Source organism: Lissotriton vulgaris, chromosome 4_1 (assembly GCF_964263255.1).
Source record: "Lissotriton vulgaris chromosome 4_1, aLisVul1.2, whole genome shotgun sequence".
Taxonomy (NCBI): domain Eukaryota; kingdom Metazoa; phylum Chordata; class Amphibia; order Caudata; family Salamandridae; genus Lissotriton; species Lissotriton vulgaris.
Genome location: NC_141691.1, coordinates 2,041,216,906 through 2,041,240,141, shown reverse-complemented (window position 1 = coordinate 2,041,240,141; position 23,236 = coordinate 2,041,216,906).

The following is a 23,236-nucleotide window of genomic DNA, read 5'->3' as shown; positions in this document are numbered from 1 at the left end:
AACATGGCTCAGTCATGGCAGATATTCAGCGTTACAGGCACTGTTGTGGTGTATGTTGTGTGTTGCTGCAATGTGATTGCAGGGTGTGGTGGTTACCATGTTGGTTTGGGGCTCTCCTGTACTGCATTGATTGTAATTCGTGTGACCAGATGATGACACTTACACAACCCTGTATCCGTCTCTCATGCAGATTCTCAAGACACACGGAGGAACAGGATCCAGAATCCAGTTGTGGCGAGAGTGGCACTACAGCTGCACTGGAGGCCAGTGACACAGAGCTCACCAGCGCATCTGAGGGGGACAAAAATATGCAGGAGGAATCTGTGGCTGAGACACAGAGTACTACATCATCTGATGCCAGCTTTGATGCAGCCATGTTGTCAGGCACAGGGGATGGGGAGTCTGCATCATCATCTACCACCCAGTGGCCAGTGCCCAGCCTCCCATCCACTGCCTCTGGTGCTGCCAGTATCCGTGTCAGTATGAGGGGATGAGTCAAATTCATACCTGGCACCGCGGCCCCTGCACCTGTCACCCCTGCTACCCTCATTGCAGAGTCTGTTGAGCTCCTGCGCCAGCTTTGTGTGCCCCAGACCGCCCTGCTCAATGCCTTCAGCGACCATGACAAGAAATTAGGCCAGGTGGTTCCATACATGGAGGGCATACACTCTGACGTGGGTGGGCTACACCGTACAGTCTCGTCGTTGTCATTTGCAGTGACGTCTGCCCTTCAACAGGCACATGCTCCCATTCAACCTCAGGTGCCTTTGTCCACCCCCCAGTCAGTGGCCACATCAGATGACAGTTATCAATGTTCAGCTGCGTCACAGAAACGATACAGCACAAGGAGAACACAACAGACACAACCCAAGCACTCCCGCCCACATACACCATCCCCACAGAAGAGCAGGGCCACCCCAGAAAGCACAGACAAGAGCCAGTCAGGGAAGAGCAAGGCCCGAAAAGCAATGAGGCAGACAATCAGCTCCCATGCCGCAGAGGCATCACCAGCAAAAGACTCTCCTGTCACTAAACCTTCACGCAGACCTACCCATGCAGTGTCTGTGCCCACTGAGGAGGTGTTGTATAGCAAGGGTACACCTAGGAGGAGCACAGGGACACATCTCCCAACCACATCAACCCCAATTCTGAGCCCAGTGAAGCTGGTGGAGGCGGGCACTGTAAAGACCACCCCTGAGAATAAGGCAAAGGAGGATACTGTAAAGACCACCCCTGAGAAAAAGGCAAAGGAGGGCACTGTAAAATCCACCCCTGAGAAAAAGGCAAAGGAGGGCACTGTAAGGACCACCCCTGAGAAAAAGGCAAAGGAGGGCACTGTAGGGGGTTCACCTGGCAAAGAGGGGAAGGTGGTCCAGAGGCGTAGCCAGACAAAGCGTACCGCTGGACCCAGCACATCACCAGAGGTAGTGCTAGTGTCTGCCCCTGATGTGAGAAAGTTGGTGTGCGTGCCTGTTGTGTCATCACCACTTCCCATCAACCCCAAGACAGGGAAGCCATTTCATATTCCAAAAAAGTGGAAGGGCACCCCTCAAAGCTCTCCCATCCACACTGTGTCAGAGGTCGGCATGACTCCACCTCCACGTGCCACTATGCCAACTGGTCCACACAGCCCTCCAGCTTGCCAAGCCACTGATAGCCCTACATCACCTGGGACTATGTCACCCCACTCAAGTGGACCTGCTGTCCCTGACACACAGCCAGGTCCAAGTCCCAATGACAGACAGAGTGAGTGGACATCCCCCACAAAAGCCTGTCTCTCATACAGGTGTGCTATTCCTGAACATTGTTTACAACCTTGGTGTGTTGCTGGTCCTGTTGCTCTGCTGTGTTGGACTCTCACCTGTGCAGCCTATCATGTACTTGCTGTGCCACCAGTGCCATGGACACTGGCCCTGTTGCTCTGCTGTGTTGGACTCTCACCTGTGCCATGGACACTGGCCCTGTTGCTCTGCTGTGTCGTACTCTCACCTGTGCCCTGGACACTGGCCCTGTTGCTCTGCTGTGTTGGACTCTCACCTGTGCCATGGACACTGGCCCTGTTGCTCTGCTGTGTCGTACTCTCACCTGTGCCCTGGACACTTGCCCTGTTGCTCTGCTGTGTTGGACTCTCACCTGTGCAGCCTCTCATGTACTTGTTGTGCCACCTCTGCTATGGACTCTGGCCCTGTTGCTCTTTTGTGCTGTACTCTCACCTGTGCAACCTCTCATGTACTTCCTGTGCCACCTGTGCCATGGACACTGGCCCTGTTGCTCTGCTGTGTTGTACTCTCCCCTGTGCAACCTCTCATGTACTTGCTGTGCCACTTGTGCTATGGACACTGGCCTTCCTGTTTGTATTTAACCTGTGCAGATTCTATTGCATATGATCATCATATTGTGCCTTGCTGTTGTATACTTTCACATCTGTGCAATATGTGAATAAATACAGTTACTCCTGTTGTGTGTTTTGTCGGTGCCCTTGCTGATTGAAGATATTTTGGTGTTTGCATTTGATTGCCTGTGCCCCATGCTCTATGTATCACTTCAACATTGCCAAGCTCTTTGCCCACATCAGATTTTTAGACAGAGGTGACAGGGTCTGCAGTTCATTCTGTGATGGCTATTTTACCTGCCATGCAGTCATGTTTTTAGTGATTTGCTATTGTTGGCTACGCTATTCACACGTCAGGTTGGGGGACACTGCCAGCACAAGGTGTGATGCATGCAGGGTGGGAAAGGTCATGATGTATGTTTGTGGATTCCTTTCTGTGTGCCCAGCCGTGTATGTGTATGGTCATCTTGTGTTGGCCCTTAGTCCTGGTACCATGGCCTATATGAGATGCATTGTCTTAGGTGTAGCAGAGGTGTGCAGTGTGAAGGGTGTACGTTTGTAGTGGATGTGTGTGTGCCCCTGGATTGTGAGAGACACACATGTGTCACCCAGGAGTTGTGTGCCTGTTATGTGTTTTCTCTTGCCCTGTGTAGGAGATTGTATGCACTTGTGTGAGCTGTTTGTTGTGCACTGTGCTGTGTGTTAGTGTGTTCTTGCTGTTCTGTGTGACTCCTCCTTGTTGTTTTGGTAACTTAGAAGTGTGCAAAGTGTGTGACTTGCACAGCAGTGTTGTGTTTGTTTGATCCTCAATGTGTCTTGGGTGTGTTTGCGTAGAATGTGTGGCCCTGCTGCTCCACACTGCCATTGTGTTTGTGTTTGTCATGTATTCCAGGCACATGGTGCCTTTTCTCCTCCTGTATGGCATGGTGTGTGTGGTGTGCAGCCATCCCCTATGTGTGCCACTTGTGCCTGGTCATTGTGGGTCTGCCTTCCCTCTATTTGAGTGTGGTACACCCCTTCCATGTCTACTACTGACATGCAGGGTAGTTCACTTTGATGTCAGCTGTCCCCTTGGTTTCCATGTGTGCGTGCCTACCAATCACTTCATTTGTGTGACTGTGCTTTGTGGTGCAGTTCTTGGGCCAAGAGTGTTGTTCCACTCTAGACATTGCCCCAATGGTTAATGTGTAATGTTCTTGTGCTATTACTCATTCAGGATTGGTCATGTGTACTTCAGCGGTGTGTGCTACCCAGTACTCTGGTTGGGGTGGCAGGGCTCTTGTATCTCAGAGTGGTGCATGTGTTGTTGTTGTGTTGGATGTCTTTGTGTTGGCTGTGGCATTCCTTCACTTTCTGGGTGTGCTGTTGTATTTGTGCAGTGCTGGTTTGTTGTGTGTGTGTTGAGATTGTGTCATTCGTGTCTGTGTGTGGCTGCTGTGCTTGTTGTGCACACACTGCTTGGTGTGCATACAGTGCTGTGTGTATGTGGCCTTGCCATTGCCTGATGTGCATCCCCTGATGTCCTGTGGTGTTTGTTGATTAGGATGTCATGGGCATCTGAGGTTGGTTTCATGTGGCAGTGTGGGTCTGTGCAGGTGCACTTCTTTTGTATGATTTGTGTTATGGTGTGTTTGTTTTGTTCTTGAGTGATGATGGTGTGCACTCCTGTTGTGCCTGTGCTCCCATTGACTTTCACCAGTTTGACTGACAGGGTATGTCTGTTTCTGTTGGGGTTCAGTGTGTGTTCCTGTAGTGTGTTTGTGTGTTGTTTTTGGGCAGGCATCTATTGGGGCTTCCCTGTGTGTGTGTTGTGTTTGTGGCTACACCCAGGGTGTGTGTTTGTTTGTGTGTGTATGTGCTGGCAAGTATTGTCAACCTTCAGTGTGTGTGGCACTGGTGTTATGTGTTCCTTGTCAGCCACTCCTGCAGTGGCTGTCTCCCTGGTTGTGTGTTGTGTGGTGCAGGGTGTGTATTGTGCTTGCTTGTTGCTGGGCATGGGGGTGCACAGGATGGGCAGCTGGCCTGTGACTTGCTGGTGTGTGTTGATGTGTGGTTGGGGGTGGTGTGTCCCTGTGGTGTTTGTGCCCTGCCCATGTCTTGGAGGGGCCCTGCCTTCTGCATAGTGCGCATGGGATAACTGCGGCGGGCACGTGACCGGGACCGGGATGTTGCTGCTGACCCCGAGTTCGAATGTGAGCTGCTTGTGCTTGGACTGAATGAAGTTCAAGGTCGGCATGGCCTAGAAGTATAGATGGCTGCCAAAAGACGAGCACAATGGTTCTGAACGTGGGAAAGTCCAGCAAGGTACACACCATCCTGACGAAAGTCAAATCAGGATCCCCAATAGACCCTTGCCCCCCCTCCATACTGAAGTTGGTACCCGAACCAGTCATACTAATCCTGACAAAGATCATCAATATGACTTTCTCAGAGGGCTATTTCCGAAAGCCTGGAAGACAGCATTGATTCTTCCCTTGCTCAAGTAGCCTAAACCCAACCCCATGGACTCCAACAATTTTAGGCCAATTTCCAGATTACCGCTCCCTGCAAAAATAATAAATACCCAACTCAGTCGATTTCTAGAGGAAGGACATAAACTCGATCCCACACAGTATGGTCGGCTCTCATTAAATCTACCAAAGCAATAAGAGTCACTCTAGATAAAGAAGGGAATGGAGCCCTGATTATGTTGGACCTGTCGGTAGCATTTGACACGGTCCATCATAATTTATTGATGGACTGGCTGCATGAAATTGGTGTCACAGGCAGGGCTTGGAAACTGATTAAATCATTTTTAGAACACAGAGTGCAGACATTTACGCTCGGCAATTTTTCTGCAAAGTCATTCTCCCTCCCCTGTGGAGTCCCGCAGGGTTCATCCATGAGCCCTACCCTTTTTAATGTTTATGTTTCCCAGCTTGCTCCCCTTATCGACTCCTTTGGACTCAAGCTTACCTCATACGCCGATGATACCCAGATAGATGTTTCTATGCTTCCTAAAGAAACCCAAGCCAGCAAGGCGTTTTCACGACTGTATGACAGCAGTGGGTGGTTGGATGGCCCGGAATTGTCTGAAGCTCAACTCTGCTAAAACGGAAGTTATTCTGTTTGGAAACAACCCTCAATTTTGAACCCCAGCATGATGGCCAGATTCCCATGGCCCTCTTCCAACACCGGTCAGGAAAGTGAAAAACCTAGGCTTTATAGTGGATAACAAACTGACCCACAAAGATCAACCAAACTCAGTTGTTTCAACAAACTGGTGTATTTTAAAATCATGCAAAAAAATACTGGCCTATCTCCCCATTGAAAGTCAGAAGACAGTTGTTACGGCCTTAGCTATGTCCTGGCTGGACTATTGCAATGACCTATATGTCAACGCGCAAGAAGGCCTCCTAAGGAAACAACAACTCCTACAGAATTCAGCAGCCAGACTGTTGTCGGGCACCCCAAAATATGAATCTATCTCGACGGATATAAAAAAGTTACACTGGCTGCCAGTTAAGAAACGAGTTTTGTTTAAGGCCTTATGCATAACCCATAAATCACTACACTCAACGGGTCCAAACATCTGATACAAAATACCAATTGGTATGTCCCTACAAGATGTCTGCATTCTTCAGAAGCCAAACTTATTCGCATTCCATTGGTAAAAAAAAGCCAACTGGGGTGGCAGGAGCTTTTTTGTAGGCGCTGCCAAATCATGGAATGCCCTTCCACTCTCTCTCAGAGGCACACCAGAGCTGCTCGTTTTTAGGAAAGCCTTGAAAACTTGGTTGTTCAACTCATAAAGCTTAAGGCAATGCCACTACCAGCTTCCAGGGGGACATCTCACATAGCGCCAGGACACCTTTGGGCGGCAGTGCACTCTATAAATGTCATTAACATTAACAAGGTTGCAAAATGAGAACAGGACTAGGCCGGAAAAGGCCCAAAACAATGACCCATTTGAAATTTAGCTGACGGACTCCTCTGGGCTTTGCCGGGGTGCATGCCAGTGCGAGTCCGGCGCACAGTGGGAGAGGATTTTGGGAAGTGTAGTCCTTCTCTGCAGCTCCTTGTATTTAATCACAAAGTGGATGTTCATTAGGGGTACTCCTGGGGCTACTTGCTTCCTTAGTAAAGGATTTAAGATTTTTTTTTTAAGTGCACATCTAAAATGTCAGCCTAAGGTTCCTTAAACGTACCAAAAGATGTCTGTATTTATTTACCAACTGCATATATGTGTGCAGACATGCACACAAGCCTTCGCACGTTTTAAATGCAACGTTTTAAGTACTTTTGCATTTTGCATAACACCACTTGTAAACTTTTGCTCAGATAACTACCACAATGAAGAACTGTTTATACTCATGGTGTATTGTTCCGATACGACAAGCTCCGCAAAATGTTACTCTTTGCAGATGCCATGCAGCCTACAGGACATCTTAGTCCCATTGTCTATTACAAACAGTGAGCCGGGCATATGGGCTCACAGATGCAACGTTAGGTGGCCTATTGGTAAGAAATGACTGCCACTCTCCATGATACTATTTTGCAGAGAATGCAGATGAAGATTGTCCCCCTGTGCACCGCATGGCTCAGCAGTTTGCACAGGGCTATGAAGCCTTTCACCTGTCAAGTGTTAGTTTACAACACGATTTGCTCCTTTATCAATGATCAGAATACATTACAGTTTGCATTTAGTATAGAAATGCACACTTAATTGTTTGATGGTATCATTCTAGTTGCCACCTTTGTAAACATTGAACTAAACTATTCCTTACCACAAATGGGCTGCCGGGCAGCATTGATTAAAGTAAACAAAAAACAGCACTATGATGCAGTAAGCACTGGTGGCCATTGCATTTTATTTTTACTTACTTTGAGTCACGTTGCACGAGAGATGGCGCTGCTGTGCAACATCTTTGACAAAATTGACAATGGCAATAGGTCATTGCTTGTTTTCTTTCTCCTGGTGATGCTATTCCTCCCTACACCGATTTCTGTGTGGCACAACTGCAGTTCTTGTGAGTGGCCATCAAAAACTAATAATTAGTGGGATACATTTTTTAATGAGGTACTTTAACCCGCTCTTACTTAAGCGCAATTCTAATCACAAGATGACCTGCCAGAAATAGTTATGACATTTAGGGACAGGAAAAGATCTATTTTGGACCACATTGAGTACGAAGGTGCTTTGAAGTTAGAATGCCTGGTCACAGTAGACTTCTTAGTGCATTACTGAATGTTATTTTAAGATCATAATAAAAAAGGCTCGAAAAGTAGCACATGGACACTAATAATTTGGATAGGTTTACCATAGCATCAAGCTTTTTGTAAATTTTGCAACTCTTCTTAAGGAGGAGGTTATAGTATTCAGAGATCGTCATTTAACCATGACATCATTAAGGTTTCTGTAGACAGAAGAGCAAAACCTGGTCGCCTCACATAACAAAAGAAAGAAGTATGAAAGAAATATGAAATTAGCACATTTGAAGTAAAGTTCTCTTTGGTCAGATATTTTTGGGAGCAAGTGAGGATGTGCCAGTAATGTTTTACATTGTAAAGCAACGTAATACAACTTTCTAGACTATGCGTCAAAAAAAAAAAAAAGGATAAACACAAATCTCAGATTTGTTTAATGAAAATATTTGAAGGATGAACTCTTGATCTATAAGATCAGTTGAAAAAGCTCTCAAAATTCTGGTTCCAAAAACAATATGATCTCAAACAATTTTAGAGTTCTCACAGAAAGTGAACTGATTACGACAATAATGAACTCTAGACCCAACTATCCTTAATAGAAAAAGATATGCATGGATGCGATAAGATGAACCACAACACTGCACACTCACATGGCTATAAATGGCACTACTGGTATGATTTCTACAAAACTGACTCCATTGAATTCAATTGTGAAAAGATCTTGCAAATACTTCTTCTTTGGGCTAGAAAATTCCTTTAGCCGCAACACTATCATAAATTTTCTTTAATCTGTAATTTAAACCTTTGAAACACTTTACAAGCACTCTAAAATCTTGTATCTGATTTTACACAGCTATACCAAAGGCTCTCCTCTCCATAAGAAAAACTCATACAAGGGCAGACTCACTAGTTAAAAAATTTCAAGATTGACATTGTTCTTATCCTCCCTAAGTCTTAGTCTAGTCTTAGGAGTGGATGTAACTTGCACATGTTTGATTGGCCGGATTCCTCAAAGTTACATAAAAAGATTTTGCGATGTTCGGTCAACTGGTTGAAAATATATACGTTGCATTGATAGAGTGTGCAGTGAGGGCAAGAGCGCCCCACCATTTAAATTGATTTTGCTGCTGCTTGAATATAAAATCTACTTAAGCTGTAGCAAATCTACTCAAGAAGCAGCCCTCTGACCACAACCGCTTGAATTAGAAAATTGGCCTAGGGATTGGCAAGTCTCACTTGTGCACAACCCAGCCCGCATTTCTGGACACTTGCAGGAAACAAATTACAGCAAGCGTAAATTGGCAGAATTTGCCAGAATTCGAGATTGTTAAATTCTCCAAATTCTGCTGAAAGAGGAAACTTTCCGCCTGTCCTTAGACTCTTGTCTAAACTCACTCAATGTACTCGACTACTAACCTCACATAAGAATCTTTAGGCTGAATGTTATTTAAGAATCTAGGCCCACGAGTGCACATGAATGCCGTAGCTACTTAGTGCCCACTTAAATGTCTTAGAGGAGTTAAATTCTTTAGACCTTAATTGGACTTTAAAATGTACTGTAAAATGGTGGTCAGTCCCTTGTCATATCCAGATTTCATGGTACAGACCTTTCAAACCGTGAATGCGATAAGCATTGTAGTGCTGGACGACACCCCTAAGTTTCATCGCAATTCTCAATACAAGATATCCCGCTGCTATGCCCACTGGCAATAAGGTTAGTTAAACAATATAAAGATCCTACTAGATAACTATGCTGAGAGAAATACAAAGGTCCATGTTTATATAGCATTTATATTAGCATTTTCCAATGGTTTATTTTAAACAATGATATTTCTTTGCACTCCAATTTGAACAACAGAAATGTAGAATTGATTAACCATTGAATTCTAAGACATGATCATATAAAAAACACTTAGGTAGGATTATCTGGAGCATGCTAGTAGCACTAAGAATTCTGGAGAACACCTGGCACAATGATCTCAAGAGTAATGTCTGACCTAAGTTTTTTTTAGATATATTCAGAAAATGAACTTACAATATTGATAATGGACTTGAACTTAATGCTAGAAAAATGCACATTTGTCATAGTGGATTTGGCCATGCAGCATATTCTCCCAGGAGGCAGAGCTTATCCTGGAACAGGATGCACAATGAGTTAATGTGAGCTGAGAAGGCCTTCAAAGATGGTGGCTTGTGTTTGTCTTCCTGATGACAGTCAGACACTTGTACTTAAGGACCTTGCCATGCATTCAAAAGGAGGCTGTACCTAATGTTCCTGACCCACTTAAGAGTGTTTGCACTGTTGAAGCTATCAAATGATCTATCTCCATTTTTCATTGAATACTGGAGGAAAGTCCCTCACTAAGGTCTGTGCCAGTAGGATATAGTTTGTGTGAGTTTTGGAGGAAGATACATATACGCTTCTCAGAATTCTCATACATTGAATCGAAGTGCTTCTTATAAGATCTTGGTTTGTGTAAGAAGTTTCAACCATACAAGCAGATATATTTCACCGTATATTGGTTTCTAGTAGTAGTTAGAAGCAGCATATTATTCATAGATATTAAATGGTCTTTATCTTCTTCTAGATATTCACCATGGTCAGCAGAAGTTAAAGCCCAGGGTAGTGACGTGTCAGAGTGGCAATATCAGGTGTCTTTGTTTACTATCCCATCATATTCCCATTTATTCAGGCCTGCTGACATCAAAAGATATTCCTGTTGTGTGTGAATGACTGTGAATCCAGAGAAGTGAGGAAAAATTAATCATCCATGTTAGATGCAGAGTACAGGGTTTGAAATGTTCTCTGACAATGAGATTATGCATTGTTGAGGCCATCATACTTTTAGAAATTGTGGAGGTTTCTAGGGTCATTTCTCAGTTTAAAAATTCTGTTCTGCTGAGGTTGAGAGAAAATATTTTTCTCGTATTTGTCTAATGGAACTTATAGTAAGATCTCCAGAAGCTAAAATCGAGCAAATTTTAATACATGATCAAATATTCTCCTCATACATGTGTTAGGGCACAACCTTTCTGATAAAGAAATACTTGTGGGTGTGTGGTCTGTCCACGAACACTAATGGACGCTTTATCCAGGAGCTACATGTGAGGACGAGTCCCGGAACGCCGTTGTGGAATCTCCTATCAATCGGGGATTCCTCCAACTGCTTCTCCCTGCCTCCCTGCTGACTGCAACTCCCGCCACCGGCACTGCAGTGGTGACGGATATCGGGGCTGAGCCAGCGGACCTCCTCTCCTGGTTCCTTATGGCTCGGGGCGAACAAGTCCTATGTCATGGGGTAGATCCTTGACTGATAGCTTCAAGAGAGGCCCTGCCAGGTGAGGTTCCGTGACGATCGTAAGTGATGTTTTTGACTCGCACGAATATGGTCGAGTCTGGTATCTATGAACCGCAAATGACGAGTTTAGTGGGTGTACGCAGTTTCGCTGTGCTATCCTAAACCGTTCGTCTGTTTCGTGTGTTTCTATATCTGTACCCAGGGGTTCCATCTTAGATACGGCATCCATTTTGTCCCTTGCCCTCAAGTAGCCAGCGAACGGACGCTGTCCGCTTCGCGACCCTGGGATTCCCAAGACTCTTGCGGAAGACACGTTTCCTTTGAAAGTGTCTTTATGATGAGGGGGATGATGCTGTAAGGCAGATGGCCCCGCTCGAGGCTCATCTTGCCGTGCCGGTCTATTGTCTTAGCCGTGCATCTCATTAGGCGCGTCCCTTTGATGCTTGCAACTTGTGTTTCCCGATACCACCTCTTTTACACCCTTTCCGATCTCCCCACTGTTTCTGTCTTCCTCTACACCTGTTCCTGTTCCTTCTTCGATCTGTTTATTGCTGATTGGAATGTACTAATGGTGGGAAGATGGGTTTTTACAGTTGGGAACCACCAAATGTTTCCGTACTTATGTTCCGGGCTTTGAAAGCATGAAAGCAACCTCCTTGTGGTTTATTATGGGAACCAAGCTGTAAACCTTTGTGTACCATGTTAACCTATGAGAGAAATGTGTATAAAAGGAGCGACCCACATTAACAATTTGAAGCAGTCTCCCAGAACTTACATACCATGTACTTCTCGTGACTTCTGTTTTCCCTGCAGTAATAAACCTCGAATCTTTGACGCCGAAGGAAGTGTCCCGTGTCTCTGTCATTTGGTACGCCGGAACAGGTTACCCACGAAGTTTTCAGGTGTTGTCCCCTGGCACCGCTGGGTCTTAATAAAACTCAGTCCTTCAGTTGGCGCCCAACATGGGGCTGCATCAGTGGTACCGGTCCAAGCCCGACGATCGTGAGGAACTTCGTGTGAAATCTCCGAGGGAAGGTGCACCCCGCTTCATCGATCCTGTTGTCGAAACAAGTGGCCCGACGACTTTTCCCGCGAAGATTCCCGCCTCCTGACGGCTGCGACGGACTGCTGCCCTGACTGTAGACCTGTTTTGACGCCTGGCGTAGACCTTGGTACAGCGAGACGATTGACGTGAGGTAATATGAATTTTTATGGTCAATTATGTCCCCTAACGTAGACCCCAACGGCTCCATGTACGTGCTTCAAGTACATGTATGTTCCCTCCACAACCAGCTATGAAGACGCAAATACATTTGCGTCCAACGTTAACATGACCTCTTTCAGATCCACCATGAATGGGTCGAATATTCAGTTCCTAAGTATGCCTTGCCACCGTCTTTACATGGTGCACTTTCACGTTTTTCTGGCCCTGGCGAGTTAGGCCCTGATTCCTGCCATCGAGCCCTTTCTGCCTTCTGTCTCTGAAAGCTGCAGCCTGCCGCTTCCATGACCCTTGCCTTACTCCCTGTGCGGCGAGCGGTGCCTGACTCGGCCTGCTTGCCTGCCAAGACTGTATTTTGCCTTCAAGTTATCTGCTCCGCTCCTCGAAAATACATTCCTGTCTAGTGATTTAGGAAAACATCTCCCCAGCTGCAGAGCAAAGGGCCCGGCCTTTCTGTCTCCGTGCAAGTAATTCATTGCTCCTGTTACCATGGTAGGCCCATGGCCCCTCACATCTCACGTAGACACGTAGTCACATATGCACGCACTAACAGTCAGTATAGAATAGCCTTTGTCCGAGAGACCTTTCCTTCTAGATAATACAGTTCCTCAAACACAAGATATTAGATATGATTTGGGTTGAGGTTGTTCTGACACACCAGACTTCTGTCTCCCCGTATAGTGCAAATGTCAAGTCCCCTTCACCCTCCAGTTCCACGTCAATCACACGTCATGCTGCTGCGCGCGCATCTCTGCCATATATTTCTGCTGACACTGCAGGATCCGTCTATGGATCCACCCATCTGTGACACCTTTCATGTGACGTTGTCTAGCACACATCTCCGTGTACGCCCTAGTGCACGCCTTCTGTTACGCACATGTGTTCTTATCTCTTTTCTCTCAGCTGTTACGCCTTCTGTATCCATCACCATTAAAATGCATTTACTATATATATTGTAATCTGTTAATAAAGCATTGTCTATCCCTTCCTGAACTTTCGTGGTGATGGAACATGATACCTGGTTCGAACCAATTCCATTTTATGGAATAAAACCCTTATAACTCAAGTGCCACGGACTCTGCCTCTCATTTCTGATTGAGTTATTCTTATTGAACTTTACCGCATAGAAATTCCGTATAGGTAATTTTAATTTACCACAGACGGGCCTTCCTGGTGACGCCATCGATCTTTGAGTTAAGTATTTGTGGGTCGCTCCCAGAGTCTTTAGTTGTGGGTGCTTAGTTGTTGCATGGTTCCATTGCATTTGTGGTTCTTAGTACTTGGTTCTTTGTTGTGATATTTGACGTCTGCAGTCGCCAAAAACCGAGGGTTTTTGCTCTTTGCTGGGACTTGGTAAATCCCGTAACCCTTGAAGTTTGTGAAACTTGGCTAGTGTGCAAGATGCCTGGTCGTAGTACTTTGTTCAGTTGTTTTGGTCGTTGTGGTGCGGATTCCCGATTGGAGGACTCGTGTCCGATACCTCCGGTTGGAACTCCGACTTACGAATTGTATAGCAAGCATGGGTTGGGTCCGATTACCTTTAATAAATATTGGATTCGTTACACGAAACAAGACGGTGTCCTTAGCTGGCCACCTCATGGTAGTTTCGAGACCCCAATCTTAGATAACCTCGAGGCTAAATTGTTTAAGAAAAAGTCAAGGCCGGCCATGTTTGATGCTTTTCAGTTGTGGCGTAAAGAAGCCAAACAGAAAGAAATCAGACAGACAAAACGTAACCAGAGAGATGGAGTTGCTACTATCGTAAAGAAAGCAGAACAGTTTCAGCGAGATAAGGAGGAAAAGGAAAAGGAAGTTTTCGATAGGCTTCAGCGTATGTCCATAGATAAATGTTATCCCGCTTTGCCAACGGAATCGGATAAGAAGGAAGAATCAGTTGAGGACCCTCTAATGTCCTATCTTTTGAAATCACCACCTCCGTACGTGCAAGGTACCGCAGCTCCTGTGGTCCTTCCGATTGTTCCTGCTCCCTTGCCTACTGCTGTCCCTACTGCTCCACCGCTTGTCCTTCCTCATACTCCTGCTCCCGCTGCTGCTCCTGTTCTACTTACTCCTGTTGTTTCATCTGCTTCTAGCTCTTCTCTTGTTAATCCTCTATGTTATACTTCTCCATCTACTCGACGTCGTACCCCTTCTGTTGCTGCTAATTTCTTTCATTCTCTTGGACCTATTCTTGAGTCCGCTGGTTCGGACGGTCCTCAAAGGCGTAGTCAGCTTCCCGGTAATCGGGAACGTGCTGCATTGTATAATATGGCGATGGGTTGGATGAGATACCCTCTTAGAAATCCTCCACGTCTGGTGCTTGACACATTCTGTCAATTCAATATACCGACGCAAAGATACGTTTTTGAGGAAATGTGTAAGGTTTTACGTGATCAAATATCGGCTGATGCATCTGACGATGTATTGACTGCCTTGACTAATCTACAGCTTCAGTTTTCGAGCGGAATGATAGTGGATTCTAATGTTCGACGCGCTGTTGAGCAGTTGTTATCTTTTCGTCCTTCTATAATGCCTAGAGCATTGTTTGTAGAAGATATTGAGGGACCACTAGACGCGTCTGGTCAGTTTCCCATGCGCGAAGTTCCACCAGTATGGATGCCTAGCGATCCTAATGCTAACCCCATTATTCCACCATACTTCCAAAGGGTGTGGATACATCTTCCATGGAAACGGTCTGAAGTTTTGCAGGTGAAGCAATCTTTGCCTGACCCTCGTAAAAATCCTGCAGGGTACTATAAAGAATTATCGCAGCTAGTGGATGCTACGATAATGAATCTTGCCGATATTGATATGCTGTTCGGCAATGTCGTGCCGCAACCGGTATGGGCAAAGATTCGTCAAGAAAACCATGCGACAGAATTAGGTGGTGATTGGGCTGCTATTGTAGCGGCAGACACCTTGCAAGTTGGTGGGGCTAAACCTGAACAGCTCATTACGGCTCTGCCTCAAAGAATTATTACCCTAATGAAAACGCTTATGCCAGCTATGAAGGTAAATTGGGACAAGTTGTCCGCTTGCAAACAAAAGAAGGATGAAAGCATCTCTGATTTCTTTACGAGATTTGGGGAGGCTTTCATTGACCATAGTGGTCAGGATATGGGTACCGAAGGTGGTCAGAGGTTGTTTGTGGACAAATTTATTTCAAATTTACTGCCCGACTTAAGCAACAAACTGCGAAATTCTGAAAGTGCATGGGCTGTTTCTACTTCTGCTCAAATATTGGCTACGGCGCAATATTATGAGAATAGGGAGAAAGAGGAGAATGATCGTGCTGATAAGAAGACGAAAGAGCTTAAAACTAAAGTGTTGTTACAGCAGGCGTATCCTCCGCGTTCGAATCAGAATGATTCGCAACAACGTAATCGATCGCAGTCGCAATCTAATAGGTCACAATCACGAAATGATTCCCCATCGCAGAGATCATCGTTAGGGTACAATCAGTGTGCCTATTGTAGACAGGAGGGTCATTTGAAATTCGATTGTCCGGTTTTAAATGAGCGTAATAGTGGTAATTCGTCTAGAGGAGGTCGTGGTGGTTCTCAACAGACATCACGTGGTAGAGGTCGCGGTGCTCAGAACGATCGTTCCACTAACACTTCTGACTCCAATAATTGCTTTGATCAGCGTGGATCGTCACAAGGGCGGTCTGCTCAGTATAATGTGGACGATTATTACGTCGATCAGGACGCTGACGACGGTAATTACTAGGACAGCCATAGACAAGGAGAGGGAGTAGTATCAATTCCGGTTGATCAGAGAGGGCCTTACGTCGCATTTGCCACCTCGGGCATCGTTGAGCCTTTTCTGTTGGACACTGGTGCAGCGAAAAGTTCTATAAAGCATTCGAAACTCCCTGGCGCACCTTTGTCTGGCTTAACAAATGTTTCCGTTGGATTCTCTGGCGCCCCTGTTAGCAATCCGGTTTCGCGCCCTTTCCCCCTTACAATTGGGCCACGTGAGCTGGAAGCTCCGTTGATTTTGACCACTGGGTGTGGTGAAAATCTTTTGGGCTTGGATTTGCTAAAACGTCTGTATGCGACTTTGTATTGTTCTCCTGCGGGAGTGAAGCTTACGTTGGGTGAGAGAGTTGTCTCTCCAATGTATTTGTCTCTCGACAAGCTTCCACCGGAATTGAGTTCTCTTCCTGCGTCTTTTTGGGCAACAGGTCCCAATGATGTGGGCCTGCTTGATATCTCCCCTTATGTTCTTCACCTGAAATCTAATGTGCGATTGCCACGTATTCCCCAGTATCGTATCTCCCTTGATGGTGAGCGAGCGCTGTTAGCGATCATCTATGATTTGATCGAGAAAGATGTTATCGAGGAGACTCGGGGAAACGTGTGCAATAGTCCTGTACTGCCCATCTTAAAACGCACAGATCCATCAAAACCACCTGTTTATCGTTTTGTTATCGATTTACGGGAGGTAAATAAAATTGTGATTCCTCAGTTCCCTGTTGTGCCTGACATCACAGCGCTACTGACTCTGATTCCAGCCTCGGCATCCTGGTTTTCAGTGATCGATCTGAAGAATGCGTTCTTCAGCATCCCGATTGCTGAAGAAAGCAGAGACCTTTTTGGTTTCTCTCTTGGTGGTCGCAGCTTCCGGTTTAAACCTGCTCCTCAGGGCTACACAGAAAGTCCATCTATATACAGTCAAGCCTTGAAGGGCCAACTTGATGCGTTTGTGTTGCCGGCTGGTGCGGCTTTGATCCAATACGTCGACGACTTATTGGTGGCTGCAGATACTCAGGACATTTGCAAAATTGCTACGGTGTCATTATTGCAACATCTCTGTGACTTACATCACAAGGTGTCTCCTTCTAAACTTCAATAATGTTGTCAAGAAGTAACCTATCTAGGTCACTTATTGTCAAAGGAGGGAAGAAGGTTGACCCCAGAGAGAATTGCAGCGATTGCCCGAATGACTGTGCCAACAACTCAGAGAGATGTGCGTGCCTTTTTAGGTATCACGTCATACTGCAGGCAATGGATTCCAAATTTTCATTGCTAGCGAAACCATTGGTGGCTCTTACGTGCAAGGATGTTCCGACTCCTTTATCATGGACGGAAGAATGTCAGAAAAGTTTTTCTGAACTGCGTGATGCGTTGTGTTCGGCTCCTGTGTTAGGTACCCCTGACTACAGTAAGCCGTTTACACTGTACGTTCACGAGAGAGAAGGTTGTGCGTTGAGTGTCCTGACGCAACCTTTTGGCGGTAAGCAGCGTCCATGCGCATATTTTTCCTCGACCTTGGACCCGGTAGCTAGAGCATTGCCGAGCTGTTTGAGAGCAACTGCGGCAGCTGCGGTGTCCATCCGACAATCAGCAGGATTGGTCATGGATAATATGCTTACGGTGATGTTTCCGCATGCAGTTGACACCCTTTTGAATCGTACGAAAACTCAGCACCTGACGAGTGCGAGGTTGTCTGGGTACGAGTTGACGCTTTTGGCAAAACATATTCAGATAAAACGTTTTAATGTCCTGAACCCGGCGACTTTGTTGCCCATTAGCATGGAGTCAGATGAAGTAATCCCTCATGACTGTTACTTACGGACTGAGGAGGAAACAAAAGGTCGTGTGGACCTTAAAAACACTCCTTTGGAAGATCCCGATGGGACCTTTTATGTGGATGGTTCATGTTTTAAATTACCGAATGGTGATGTGACGACCGCGTATGCTGTGGTAACGTTGAATACTGTTGTGGAAGCTGCGAGATTGAATCAGAACTCTGCCCAAGCTGCAGAGCTGATCGCCTTGACTAGAGCGTGTGTGTTGTCGAAAGGGAAACGGGTGAATGTGTTTACCGACAGCCAATATGCCTTTGGCGTCGCTCATAGCTTTGGACGATTGTGGAGAGAGAGAGGTTTTATGACATCGCATGGCACTAAGATTCAGCATGGACAACTTGTAAACGATCTTTTGGATGCACTTACGTTACCTAAGCAGGTGGCGATTGTTAAATGTAGTGCGCATCGTAAGGTGACATATGATGTTGGACGTGGGAATGCGTTTGCTGATGAGACTGCTAAGGAGACTGCCCGGAACCTTAGCACTAGAATGTATGTGACGAGTTCGGTTAGGTGGCCTACAGAGACTAGTATATGCGAGGATACCATCGAGAGCGTGAGATCGATACAGAACGAGGCCACTGAGACTGAAAAGATGAAGTGGAAAGAGAGTACGGGAAAGTTGGATGCGAATGGTTGTTGGATTGATTTGTCGGAGCATAAGAGATGGATGTTGCCAGATGCGTATGTGCTAGCTGTTGTGACGATGGCACACGGGTTAGCACATATCAGTGCGAAAGGTATTTGTAAATTGTTGTCCCCTGTGTGGAAGAATGATGGTATCACGAAGTGTGCTGAGAGATTGGTGAAGAATTGCATGATATGTATGATGTACAATCCTGGTAAGGGAACCCCTACACCTCCTGGCCATTTTGCTCCCCCGTCATGTCCCTTTGAAGTGATTCAGCTAGATTTCATCCATATGGAGCGATGCAATAACCTGAAATACGTTTTAGTTGTGGTTTGCGCATTCTCCCGATGGATCGAAGCCTACCCTCTTAAAGACAACACAGCTTTGTCCACTGCGAAAATCTTACTGAAGGAATACTTTCCTCGGTATGGAATGCCACGGATTGTATGGTCTGATAACGGAAGTGAGTTTGTAGGAAGTGTGATGAAGAGTGTGTGTAAGGGCCTTGGAATTACACAGAAATTCCATAGCGCCAATCATCACCAGTCAGCAGGTTTGGTTGAAGGGTATAATGGCACCCTTAAACTCAAACTAGCTAAGATTCAGGCTACGACTGGTCTTTCGTGGCCTGACGCTTTGCCTCTAGCTTTGTTGTCAACAAGGGCGACTGTACACTCCCGAGTAGGGCTCAGTCCCAACGAAATAGTGTTCGGCCGTCCTGCGAATGTTTGGGGGGTCCCTAGACCGAGTGTGTTTTCTGATCTTGAGTACCCAATGTTGATCGATTATCTTCATGATCTGACTGCTAAACTGAGGTTAATTCACCAACAGGTCTTTGAAGCACTGCCGACGCAGACGGAGGGTCCAGGCCACCAGCTCCAGCCCAGAGACTGGGTGGTGACGAGGAACTTCGGAAGAAAAAGAAACCTCGAGCCTCGTTTTACTGGACCCTTCCAGGTCCTCCTTGCCACGAGAACTGCTGTCCGTTTGGAAGGCCGGAAGAACTGGGTGCATGCCACCCATACCAAAAAGGTACCAATACCTTTACCGGCGGACTCGTGGGTGAGGAAAGGCATTGCTTCATCTGAAACGGAGAAATTGCAGACCTTCGTACCTTTTAGCGACGCCGAGCCTGTTGGAGAATCCTCAGTGCAGCGGAACGACATTGTCGAACATTTGTCACCCCAAAGCTCAAGATCCAAAAATTTGACTGACCAGCAGAACTCTGTTCCCTCATCGGACTCATTGTTTGACGAACAGACACGTCCTGGAAAGAGTCGATACCTTTTGCGATCCAACACCAAGGACTAATAAAAATTGCTTTTATTCCTCGACATTCACTTTACCCCATTGCTATGATCAGTCCAAACACTCGCATAACTGTTCCTTGTAAACTTTGAGTTTTTTCCACACCTGTGTTTTTGCTTCCACAGCTGAGAGACTTTTGCATATATCTGTGAATAAGATACCTTGCATCCAGGTGTACCGTAGGGCCGCGCGTGTACTTCCTTCTGGTTAGTAGGTCTTGAAACTAGGTCAAAGGCCGTCGGTTCCTGGGAACTCCTAGGGATTGACTGCTGCTACACAGAACGAAGTGCGTCAAGAAACATTGCGGACGGTCTTAGAGGATGGCGTTTTCAAAGCTTGTGGACTTGGAAAAAGCTCAGGCGCAAAGATTCAGACTGCAACAAATTGCTCGTACAAAATGCATTATGTTTCAGGTGTTCCTACTGTTTTTAACTGTTTCTTCATTATTGGTGGGTGGGGTGTATTATCTGATACTGACGTTTTTGCCTACTGCCTCACCTACCCCTTCTCCTGAACCTAAAACTACCTCCACTGTTTCTCCTCATTCTTTTCACATCTTACCACAACACGAGCAGGCTAGACGTGCAGAATTCAGAAATAATTCCTTTATTCAGCTCCTTCATCAGCATCAGTTAGTGGTGAATACTACTAATTGCTGGGTGTGTGGGTTAAAGCCACATACCACGGATAAGGGAATTCCATATCTGGTCCTTCCCTATAGTTCCCAGGGTTCAGCTCGAGCATTCCAAACTATGTTTCGAAGCACACTAGATTCCTACCCCAATCGAGAGCCACGTCCTTACCACTTTGGTCCTGGTCCGTATCACAAGCCTTTGGCCATAGCGATTGCGGATTTAGATAGGGATATCTATGAGCCGTTGCTTATCCCAGAGAAAGAGGTGCGAGCCTATAGGGACCTGAGTGAGGCTGAGTATAGTGCGCTCGTGGGTGAAAAACAGCTCAGAAGCTCGCCTCCGATATGGATCGTACCCCACCTTGGTAATCTTTGGCTGCTAGGTCGTGGCCGAAGATCGAGAGCTCGTCTTGGAGAGAGCGCTTGCTCCGAGACTTATATCCTACCAATGCTCTCTTCCCCTGTGTTTCTGGCTGCCAAGGGTACATACTTCGTTTGTCATGATCGTGCGTATACGTGGTTGCCCTCTGACTTTGTGGGCTCATGTTATATCGCAAATCTGTTGCCTCCGACGTTTACTGTTGATGCAGACTATCACAAGACTAGAATTGTGAGAGGCGTGATTAGCGAAGAGGACACTGCCGGTCAAGAGGCAGGAGACTTTTTCAAGGGTTTCTTTCCGTTTTGGGGGCCTATGGTCAATAGTAGGAACCTGAGACAGTTGACTCGAGTGGTGGAATCGACAGCTAATATCACTGCCAGTGCCCTTGGTAATATCACCACAGAACTTCAGGCGGATAGGCTCATGACGTTACAAAACCGTATGGTTTTAGATGTTGTTTTAGCAGATCGAGGTGGAGTATGTAAGGTGATCCATTCGAGCTGCTGTATTTTCATTCCAGACAACGCTCCGACTGTCTATCAAGCCATCTCAAAGTTGCATAAGATCTCTGAGTCCATACACATGGACGTAGGGGATTGGACGCTACTTGGGTGGTTTTGGGGCCTAATGTGACTTGGGGTTGGAAGATTCTGATGATTGTCGGAGTTGTTGCAGCGTTCCTGTTCACGTGTTGCCTTTGCGTGCAGTGTGGTCCTGCCTTATGTGGCCTCTGTGCTACAACGTCTATGAGACAGCCACCTGTTACCAAGGGAGCTCAGATGGATAGAGTTATGTTGCAGCAACATCTAGATGGTCTGATGAATATTGAATATGATTCTGACTAGTGCTTGCCTACATGAGGGCAAAAGGAGCGTCTGAGGTTCCGTGACGATCGTAAGTGATGTTTTTGACTCGCACGAATATGGTCGAGTCTGGTATCTATGAACCGCAAATGACGAGTTTAGTGGGTGTACGCAGTTTCGCTGTGCTATCCTAAACCGTTTGTCTGTTTCGTGGGTTTCTATATCTGTACCCACGGGTTCCATCTTAGATACAGCATCCATTTTGTCCCTTGCCCTCAAGTAGCCTGCGAACGGACGCTGTCCGCTTCGCGACCCTGGGATTCCCAAGACTCTTGTGGAAGACACGTTTCCTTTGAAAGTGTCTTTATGATGAGGGGGATGATGCTGTAAGGCAGATGGCCCCGCTCGAGGCTCATCTTGCCGTGCCGGTCTATTGTCTTAGCCGTGCATCTCATTAGGCGCGTCCCTTTGATGCTTGCAACTCGTGTTTCCAGTTCCCACCTCTTTTACACCCCTTCCGATCTCCCCACCGTTTCTGTCTTCCTCTACACCTGTTCCTGTTCCTTCTTCGATCTGTTTATTGCTGATTGGAATGTACTAATGGTGGGAAGATGGGTTTTTACAATTGGGGACCACCAAATGTTTCCGTACTTATGTTCCGGGCTTTGAAAGCATGAAAGCAACCTCCTTGTGGTTTATTATGGGAACCAAGCTGTAAACCTTTGTGTACCATGTTAACCTATGAGAGAAATGTGTATAAAAGGAGCGACCCACATTAACAATTTAAAACAGTCTCCCAGAACTTACATACCATGTACTTCTTGTGACTTCTGTTTTCCCTGCAGTAATAAACCTCGAATCTTTGACGCCGAAGGAAGTGTCCCGTGTCTCTGTCATTTGGTACGCCGGAACAGGTTACCCACGAAGGTTTTAGGTGTTGTCCCCTGGCACCGCTGGGTCTTAATAAAACCCATCCTTCACAGGCTGATCAACAGCATGCTGACTCGCTGGTATTCAACACCGATGGCTACTGCTTCTCCTATGGAAGTGGTGGGGACCTGATTCACAGCTGCACCACCCGCTGCATCTGCCATAACTTCTGCATAGGGGATATGGCCCACAGCACCAATAGGGGCCGACTGAGGTTGATCATCACCAGGCTGCTCCACTACACTTCAGGATGGCAAAAGCTCCCACCTTGTGGTAAATATTTTACCGTATACGAGCTTGCCATATAATTTCGGCCAAGTAAAGAAATAGCTCAATCAAATGAGAGGCAGAGTCCGTGGTGTCTGAGTCTTAAGGGCTTTAATCATAAATGACTCGAGTCATGGAAATCTATTCCATCAATACAAGGGTTCGGGTATGCAATGATGGCAGGAAACATGTCAATGATTTATTAACAGTACATGACATATATAGTAAAATGACACAGTAGCATTGAATACAGTAGGCGTGACAAGTGAAATGTATATGATAAGAACACACGTGCGTAGCAAAAAGGCGTGAACAAGGGTGTGCACAGAGGCGTGTACTAGAAACGTCACAGAAAAGTGTCACAAGTGGGTGGATGCTTAGAGAATTCTTGCAGAGTCAGCTGAAACCTGTGGCCTGAATGCGCGCGCAGCTAATTGACGCGCATCTGGAGGAAGCTAAGGGTCTGACTTTTAGCACTATTAGAGGAGACAGAAGTCTGGCATGTCAGATCGACCTGTCCCTATAACATATCTGATATCTAGTATTTGGAGGATGTTTAATCTAGAGTAAAAGGTCTCTTGGGCAGAGGCTACTCTATACTGAATGCTAGTGCGTGCATAGGTGTCTGGGTGTCTACGTGCGGGGCCA